Source organism: Protopterus annectens, chromosome 4.part1 (genome assembly GCF_019279795.1).
Source record: "Protopterus annectens isolate FY-2018-M chromosome 4.part1, PAN1.0, whole genome shotgun sequence".
Lineage (NCBI taxonomy): Eukaryota > Metazoa > Chordata > Ceratodontiformes > Protopteridae > Protopterus > Protopterus annectens.
Window position 1 is genome coordinate 694,099,931 of NC_056734.1, and position 9,587 is coordinate 694,109,517.

Below are 9,587 nucleotides of genomic sequence, written 5' to 3' on the forward strand. Positions count from 1 at the left end.
TGGCTCCCCATGCAGTAGGGGAAGGGAGCGGGTACCATCTTGATGGCAGGGTGGTGGCCTCCCCACTGGCCATGTGGGGCCACCCCTGGGGGTGGCACATCAGAGTCTTCTCCCCTCAATATCAGTCATAGGTAACTATGGAGGATACCCTGCTCCACATGGGGTGTCAGGTCAAAGACCTGGAAGATCGGTGCTGCAATCCCTGCAGTCCCGCAGCAAGGGGCCAGTAACCCCAGTCCGGGTGCCCGAGATGATGCCAATGAAACCTCGCTTACTTGTCTCGAGGTGCAATGTCATGTGGGCAGATGTGCCCCTGGGAATGAGAACTGTACGACTCTGACCAGTGGATTACTCAGCTAGTGTATCAATGAAGAATGCAGCTAGCTGCAAGAACTAATGTGAATTGCAGGACAAACTGATCATCGACACTTCAAAAGCACTTTGCAGCCCCAGGCTACTCCTATGGCTACACCTGTTTGAGGGTTGTTGTGCCTTCCATTGCCACTGGGGGTGTCAGGCTCCCATCGAGGGCATGGTCAGGGAGTCAAGGGAGCCCCAGGGAGAGCCGTGGATAGAGGAGTCCCCCGGCACCCCGAGCCGGGAAGCCCGTCTGAGGATGGGAGGGAGCAGGCACGCATCCGGCCTACCCCCTGGAGGTTGTCGGTGGTACTGCCACCAGGCTGCCCTCCCGGGGTGGAGCCCGATGCCTGCCTGCCTGTTTCCCATGTGCCAGGGCCATGTTGGCTGTCCTCCACTGCTACCCGAAGTTCAGCAGCAGGGAGCAGGTGCTTAGGGGCCAGGGGAGGACTGGTAGTCTGCCCCCACCATCCTGTCCACCCCATGACCATGCTTGGAACATGACCTCAGATCAGACATGGCAACCTGTTGAATTTAAGCTACGGTGGTACAGTGGTTAGCATTGTCGCCTCACAGCAAGAGGTTCTCCCATTCGATTCTCAGCTGGAGTGCCTTCTGTGTGGAGTCTGCATGTCCTCCCTGTGGTCAAGTGATGTTAAAGACATGCAGGTAGGTGTGAGCCTGTATGGGTGTGCCTTCGTTGAAGGTTGGGAGTCGGGCTGGAAACTCAGCACCGTAAAATCCACTGCCACCCATGAGCAGACCAGAGTTCCACTGTGGCGACCCCCTAACCAGGAAAAGCCAAAAGACTTTACTAAGCAGAGGAAAAAAAATCTAACCTGCATTCTCTCAGTAACAGTGAGTGAAGAGCCCAGCACCAAATCCCCGCCTGAGAGATGGGCATAGGGAAATGTGGCGTATGGAAGTCCATCTCCCCGGCGCCGCCCAGGGGGCTCAAGTCCTTGTGATCAAGGCTCACCCCACTGATGGCTTGAGGCCAGTGGCAGCCCCTGGTGCATCGGGATCAGGTCTTCCCGGAGTCGGGTTGTTTGTGAATGCAGCCCAAAGTGGGTGGTAAACTCCATCTAAGGCTAAACATTGGCACAAGACTGATAGCAGACAAGTACCATAAGGGAAAGTTGAAAATAACTTTGAAGAGAGAGTTCAAGAGAGTGTGAAACCATTCAGAGGTAAACAGGTGGGGTCCACGTGGTCCACCCAGAGGATTCAACTCAGTGGCCATGCTGGCCTCCCAGGCGAGGTGGATTCCCCTCCCCCCAGGTGAGCCAGCCGCTATCGGGCGCACTTCCTCCATGGCACCGTGACCGGCTGGGGGTCAACTGGGAAGGGCATGCAGAAGGTGGCTCCACTCCCTGGAGGGGAGTGTTACAGCTCATGGCATCAGCCCTTGCCATGCCCTGGGGTTGTGGGAGATGATCGCCGCTGCACCCACCCCCGCTTTCGAGGTGGGGCCGGGGGCCCTCAGCTCCCTGCAGGACTGTCAACTTGGCCAGACTGCCCTTAGTGCGGCCCAACCATGTCTCGTCACAGGGCCAGCAGGCTCATTTCAGGTGCTCAGGCTCCAAGGTGATGTTGCTGATCCACCCATTTCATTTTGAAACACAGACCAAGGAGTCTAACATGTGCACGAGTCTGAGGGTGGGCAGGAGACCCCACGGTGCAATGAAAGTGAGAGCTGGCATGTGCCAGCTGAAACAGGATCCCCCACCCCACATGGGGGTGCTCTGCTGGCCCATCTCACCCATCCCATCAGGGAGGTGGAGTGTGAGCCCACCTGGTGGGACCCGAAATATGGTGAACTATGCCTGGGCAGGCCAGAGCCAGAGAAAACTCTGGTGGAGGTCTGTCATGGTCCTGATGTGCAAATTAGTCATCCAACCTGGGTACAGGTGCAAAAGATTAATCAAAACATCTAATAGCTGGTTCCCTCCGAAGTTTCCCTCAGGATAGCTGGCGCTCAGCGGATGCAGTTTTATCTGGTAAAGCAAATGATTAGAGATCTTGGGGCCAAAACGATCTCAACCTATTCTCAAACTTTAAATGGGTAAGAAGCCCAACTCACTGGCTTGGAGCTGGGCGTGGAATGTGTGTGCACAATGGGCCACTTTTGGTAAGCAGAACTGACACTGCGGGATGAACTGAATGCTGGATTAAGACTCCCTATGCTGATGCTCATCAGACCCCAGAAAAGGTGTTGAATGACATAGACAGTAGGACGGTGGCCATGGAAGTCGGAATCCAGTAAGGAGTTTATAACAACTCACCTGCCAAATCAACTAGCCCTGAAAATGGATGGCGCTGGAGCATTGTGCCCATACTCGGCCATGGCCAGTGCTGGAAGCCAAGAGGGCTATACTGCGATGAGTAGGAAGGCCACCTCGGTGGCACTGAAGCCCAAGGTGAGGGCCCAGGTGGAGCTGCCATGGGTGCAGATCTTGGTGGTAGTAGCAAATATTCAAACAAGAGCTTTGAAGGCCAAAGTGGAGAAGGGTTCCATGTGAACAGTAGTTGAACATGGGTCAGTTGGTCCTGAGAGATAGGCGAGCGCCGTTCCTAAGGGATGGGCGATGGCCTCCCTCACCCTCATCTGATTGAAAGGGAGATGGGTTCAGATCTCCAAATCCAGAGCAGCAGAGACACAAGTGATCCCGGACAAGATGGCGGGGGTCCCTGGGATAGTTCTCTTTTCTTTGTAAAGGGCAAGGTGCCCTGGAATGGGTTCACCCGAGACAGGGACCCCGCGCCCTGGAAAGCATTACAGTTCCGGCAGCATCATGTGAGCTCTCAATGGCCCTTGAAAATCCGTGGGAGAGGGTGTAACTCTTGCACCAGGCAGTACCCATATCCACAGCAGGCCTCCAAGGACAACATCCTCTGGCATGTTAGAACAATGTAGGTAAGGGAAGTCGGCAAGCCAGATCAGTAACTTCGGGATAAGGATTGGATCTAAGCACTGGGTCGATCAAGCTTGGGTGTGAAGCAGGACTGGGTGTGCCCAGCAGCTGGATGAGGCATCACCCCCTTGCTGCGCTCCCCCCTCCTGGGGGGCCAGAGGGATGGCGGCGGCGACTCTGGACATGTGCAAGGCTCTTCCTGTGGATCCTTGGGGGGGGGGGGCAAAAACCATGGACACATTGTAAACATTGCTTGTATAATTTTAGAAAATTCCTAGAATAAAATGTTCTGTTACCACCATGCATTTCACTGCAAAGTCTTGAGCCCAGAACCCTGTGTACTACAGTCAGAGCAATGTACCACTATGTCACATCAGCAGTTTCCTGTAAGATAGGAAGACTGAAACTTAAATGGCTATCATTTAGTGAATTCAGTACTCACTTCTCACCATAGCTCTCAGACTCTTAGCACTAAAAAGCTGGAAAAAGCCAATAATGGGGTAATACAGAATTCAGTTCTCACTTTTCACCATAGCTCTCTCAACATCCTAGCACAAAAAACATGGCCAAAGCCAGTAATTGGGGAATACAGCCCCAAAATAGGGGCAAATTTCAAATACTTGTCAACTTAAAAAATTGCTAGAATAAAAGGTTTTGTATTATTTATTTTCTGAAGAATATGAAGTCTGAAATTCAAATGCCAGTCATTATTTAGGGAATTCAACCTTCAGTGATTTCTTTGCCATAAAAATCCTGAAAACCACAGATTTTTATGAGGAACAGATAAAAAATATGAGGCATAAATTCACAAGTGGTGGTGGCTATGGACTTTAGGCTCTTTTTACCAAAGTACAGTGTTTGAGCCTGAGTACCTCCAGCCACCAGGTGTATTAAGATTGGGGCATTTTCTCTCTCTCTCTCACACACACACACACACACACACACACACACACACACACACACACACACACACACACACACACACACATGCACACACCTGCCACTACCACTTCCATATCTTAGCTCTGAGAGTTTGCAGCGAATATTTTGTATCTAGGCTCTAACTTTTCTGAAACATGAATCATTGTATAGCAGAGCTCAGAAATTCAGTTAGCATAGATCAAATAAGCAAGATATCATATGGTCAATCACAGAGTATACATTTATAAGCCAGCTAAAGCCAAAGACATTATTTTTTATACTATTTCTAATAATCATAACACCACCTCTCTGCTTGACTCTCAGTAAGTGTAGTAGACAGTGTAATTTCTTAGAGAGAATAAACAAGTATCTGGGGTACTCCTTTAGTTGGTTGTTCAACTGTTTTTTTTTTCATATTTTCATGATGACTCAGCAGGATTTGGTTTTAAACAGAAATAAATGTCAACTGAAAGAAACATTAATTTTTATACACAAACACTTACATGTCTTAAATACTTAAGAACAATGACGTGATGACGTCAGCTCAAACAGCAGAAAAAAATAAAAATAAAAAAAAAAAAAGCTTAGAAAAACTCGGAAATGAAGGTGTGCCACTCGGGAATCGTGGCACTCCATTATTTGTACCCCAAAACTCGGTAAAAAATCGAGACAGTTGGGAGGTATGCTGCCCAGTGCTCTGAATGTCAAAGTGAAGAAATTCAATGAAGCGCAGGTAAAAGGCAAGAGTAACTATGACTCTCTTAAGGTAGCCAAATGCTCATCATCTAATTAGTGGTGTGCATGAATGGATGAACAAAATTCCCACTGTCCCTACCTACTATCTAGTGAAACCATAGTCAAGGGAACAGGCTTGGCAGAATCAGTGGGGAAAGAAGACCCTGTTGAGCTTGACTCTAGTCTGGCACTGTGAAGAGACAAGAGAGGTGTCAAATAAGTGGGAGGCCTTTACCAAGCATTGGATTGCTCACCCACTAATAAGGAATGTGGGCTGGGTTTAGACCATCGTGAGACAGGTTAGTTTTACCCTACTGATGATGTGTTGCTGCGATAGTAATCCTGCTCAGTATGAGATGAACTTAAGGTTCAGACATTTGATGAATGTGCTTAGCTGAGGAGCCAATGGTGCGAAGCTGTCATCTGTGGGATTATGACTGAACGCCTCTAAATCAGAATCCCACCTAAACGTAATGATACCGCAGCGCTGCAGATGTCCAGTTGATCAGGGATAGCCGGCTGCAAGGTTGGCAAGGAGCGCAACTTGTCACTAGGTCAGAGCGTGGGCAGAAGGGGGCCACCTCTCTCCAGCAGTGCACCACACATTCATGGGGCACCGGGTGCTAACTCATTCATAGATGACCTGATTTTGGGTCAGGGTTTCATATGTAGCAGAGCAGCAAAAAGCTGCGATCTATTGAAAGTCAGCTCTCGAGCCAAGGTTTTGTCACAGGAGGGGGACGGGCTCTGCTCCCTCACAAGGAGGGTGTACCTGTCCTCGGTCAGCCCACCCTGTGTGTCATCCCCTTTGCTTCTCTGTGGTGGGCACATGGTCCAGCTAGGGGATCGCAGGAGTGGTGTCATTGCATGACCTGGCAGCAGGGCATCCACCAAAGGAGGAGGTCCCTGGTCATACTCCTTGATCCACACCCTCTGGCACCTCCATCCAGATAGCTGGAACACCTGCCGGTGTGGAGAGGGCTGAGGATTATGTACTCTGGCTTAAGGGTCCTCCCTGAAGGGGTGTTGTTCCTGGGAGAGGGCAGAGGTCCATCCGGGGAAGCCAGATCCAGGATCCCATCCTCCCGGCACTTGGGGAGAGGAGATATGGCCGCTGTGGCATCTTGCACCTGGCAGCTGTTAGGGGAGTTGGCCAACAGTGCCGGCATGCAGAGGGCCACCCTGGAAGCCAGGTCTGCAACCCCGCAGCCCCCAGGAGTGCAGAGATATGGCCACTGTGGCTTCTCACACCCAGGAACATCTGCAGGCACCGGGTCAGCCTCTAGTCCTTCACCCGGCACTGTGGGGATGCCACCCTGTGAACGGCACCACTCAGGAGGTAAGGGGGCATGTGCCAGAAGGCTCAAAGTGAAGCACGTTCATTGGCACCTGGCACTGCTGAGGAGAGAGACAGAGGCATGAGACGAAATGAGCTGAGATGCCCGGACCCAGGGCCAAATCCTGATTTTGAAAGCCCTAAGTGGAGGGCAAATGGGAGAACCGGCATCATGGACATCTGGATGAGGGTCTGGCTGAGGCCTCGTGGCCCAGCAGAGTTTCAAGAGGCTGGCAAGGATTGGAGGGAAGCTCCCCTGAGAGGTTCCAAGGGTAGGGTTGACACATGATGATTTGGCTGCCTCCAGGAGTTATGTAACCTGGGAAAAGAGCTCTCCCACCTGGATAGAAGTGGGAGCCATGAGAAGTTCCCTTCTGATGGAAGTCCTTAAGGGAGGGAGAGGAAGAAAATGGTCAGGCTGGGAGAGCTGCCACCTGAGTGAGGGGTTCTGGACCATGGCCCCCTCCAGGATGAAAGTCCAGAAAGGGGGAGAGAGGCAGAAAGGAGCCAAGCAGGGAGTGCTCCCGCCTAGGTGGGAGGGTCTGGATCATGCCCCCCAGTGGAATGGAAGTCCTCAAGGGAGCATCTGGCAGAAGGCTGTGGGGGCAGGAGTGCTCTTGCCTGGGTGAGCAGGGTCAGGCAGAGCCCCCCATAACAGAAGTCTTCAAGGGAAGGGCTGGTGGAGGGCTGCAGGGTCTGGAGTGCTCCTGCCTGGGTGCGCAGGGTCAGATGGGGCCCTCCCCATAATGGAAGTCCTCAAAGGAGCATTTGACAGATGGCTGCGGGCCCGGCGAGCTTCTGCCAGGCAGGAAGGGGTCCAACCTCGTCCGGTACCTGACAGCATCCCTGAAATGACACAAAGTCCCCAGAATGGCTCTGAACTGGAAAGGAGGTGGACTTGGAAGTTCTAATGAGAGCGTACCTGCCCCTTGGTGGTCGAGGGGAGTTCCACGAGGGCGGCCGAGATCTGAAGGTGGTCCCCCTGAGAGGCTCCAAGGGCATGGGGACAGGGCACAATCTGGCAGCCTGAAGGATATGCGGGAGATGCGGACCATGGTGCTCTGGACCGGAAAGGAGGGGGATGTGGAAGTCCCAATGGGAATGGCCTGCCCCTCGGCAGCCAAGGGGAGTTCTGTTGGGCCAGCCAAGATTGGAAGGACGTCCCCCTGAGAGGCTCAGAGGGCATGGGGACATGGCATGGCTTGGCAGTATGCAGGAGATATGTAAGCAGGGAAAAGAGGCCTCCCACCTGGGAAGAAGTGGAAGCCCAGAGGGGGTCCCTCCCCAGGGAAGTCTGGAAGGGAGAGAGGGGCAGAAATCTGCTGGGCTGGAAGAGGTCCCACCTGGTTGAGGGTGGTCTGGACCACAGCCCCCTCTGGGATGGAAGTCCAGAAGGGGGAGAGAGGTGAAAATTGGTCAGGGAGGGAGCACTCCTGCCCAGGTGAGGCAGTCCAGATCGTACTCCCCTCCAGGTGGAAGTCCTTAAGGGAGCCACTGGTGGATGGCTGTGGGGTCAGGAGAGCTGTTGCCCAGGTGAGAGGGTCAGGTGAAGCTCCCATGAGGGAAGTCCTCTAGGGAGCAACTGTTGGGAGTCTGCAGGGCCTGGAAAGCTCCTACTGGGCAGGGGGAAGGGTTCCAATTTTGCCCAGTACCCAGGACACAGAAGCCCTGATGGGAGTGTACCTGCCCCATGACAGCTGAGGGGAATTCTGTGGGGGTCAGCTGGGATTGCAGAGAACTCCCTGAGAGGCCCCCAAGGGCATGGGGACAGGGCATGACTTGGCAGCCTTCATGAGATCTGGGGGAAGATGGGGACCATGGTGCTCTGGACTGGAAAGGAGGGGGATGTGGAAGTCCCGATGAGAGTGGGCCTGCCCCTTGGCAGCAGAGGGGAGTTCTGCAGGACCTGCTGGTATCAGAGGGAAGCCCCCCTGAGAGGCTCCGAGGGTACAGGGACACCGCACAGTTTGGCAGCCTCCAGGAGTTAAGGACGACAGGGTGTCCCGTCAGAGTCCGGGTCCCAGCCCTGGGTGATGGCCTGCCACTCATAGGTTCATAGGTTCATACTAGGCTATCTGCCCGAGGGCATTTACAAGCCTAGCCCATCGTTTTGTGGCTTATGCCACCCCTTTAGTATGGGGAACTATACCCATTATTCTGCTGTGCCTCTGTCGAGCAGTGACACTGAGGTAATCCCTGGGGTATATCTGCGATCTCCCATCCATTGGTCAAGATTTCTCTTGAACAAGGCCAGCGAGGTGCTCTGCCTCACATGTACCGGGATTTTGTTCCACAGCATAGGGAGTCCTTGGGTGATGAATCTATCCCTCCAGCACGTCCTATTAATAGCCGTGTCGAGGTTTAAGTCTCCCGCCCTTGTGGCTCTGATGGATCTAGATTTTTGAGGTGAAGCATATTCATCAAATCTGGGTTTGACATGGCCTTGTATGTTAGGCAAAGGTCACCTCTGAGCAAGCGGTGCGACTGAATAGAGCTGGAGTTCTTTCAGTTGGGCAGCATAGGACAGATTTTGAGACCCTTTATCCTTTTGGTGAGGAACTTTTGTGGCCTCTCCAGCTGCTGCAAGTGTCGGGTCAGATACATTCCGAATGGGGCATTGTACTCAATCATTGGTCTGATGAGTGATGAGTAAAGGGAGACTATGACCTCCCTTGATCTAGATGAGAATCCCTTCATGATAAGGTGGGCAATGTAGAAGGTCTTCCTAACTACTTTAGCTACATGGGTGTCGAATGACAGACTACTATCAACCTGGGTCCCCAGGTCCCTGATAACTTCTTCTGTGCTCAGTGGATTGCCACCTATTTGGTAGCTAGGGGTAACCTTGTTTTTCCCGAAGGGTATGACTATGCATTTTTTGGCATTTAACTTTAGGCCGTGGCTCTGGCACCAGTTATCCGTTTCTGTGAGACCCTTCTGAAGGATATCTCGTACCATATTTCCCTGTATTTCCCAGAAAATAAGCCCGGTCTTATACTCTTTTCATGCTGAAATACATATTAGGGCTTATTATCAAGGGATGCCTTATTTACCCCCATGTACAACAATCTTCACAAAATTTTCATGCTGATTTCTCTCCATTCTATTTTCAATGTAGTCATTGAGTTCTATGCACAAATGGTCCTTGAATGGCTTGTTTATTACAATATCAAGAGTCTGGAGATAGGCAGTCATTCCTGCAGGAATCATTATTTGATCTATTCTTCTCTGTGCAAGGAATTTCTTAATGTCTTTAGAGTGGTGAGTGCTGGCTGAATCCCAGACTAGCAGACCTCTTTCGCCACCTCACAAAACAAGTAGCA

At 52.0% G+C, this 9,587-nt stretch overlaps 1 pseudogene; it reads left to right on the forward strand.

Annotated features, from left to right (window-relative positions):
* Positions 1-332: 332 nt before the first annotated feature.
* LOC122801479 lies at positions 333-486 on the forward strand (annotated as a pseudogene).
* The last annotated feature ends 9,101 nt before the right edge of the window (positions 487-9,587 follow it).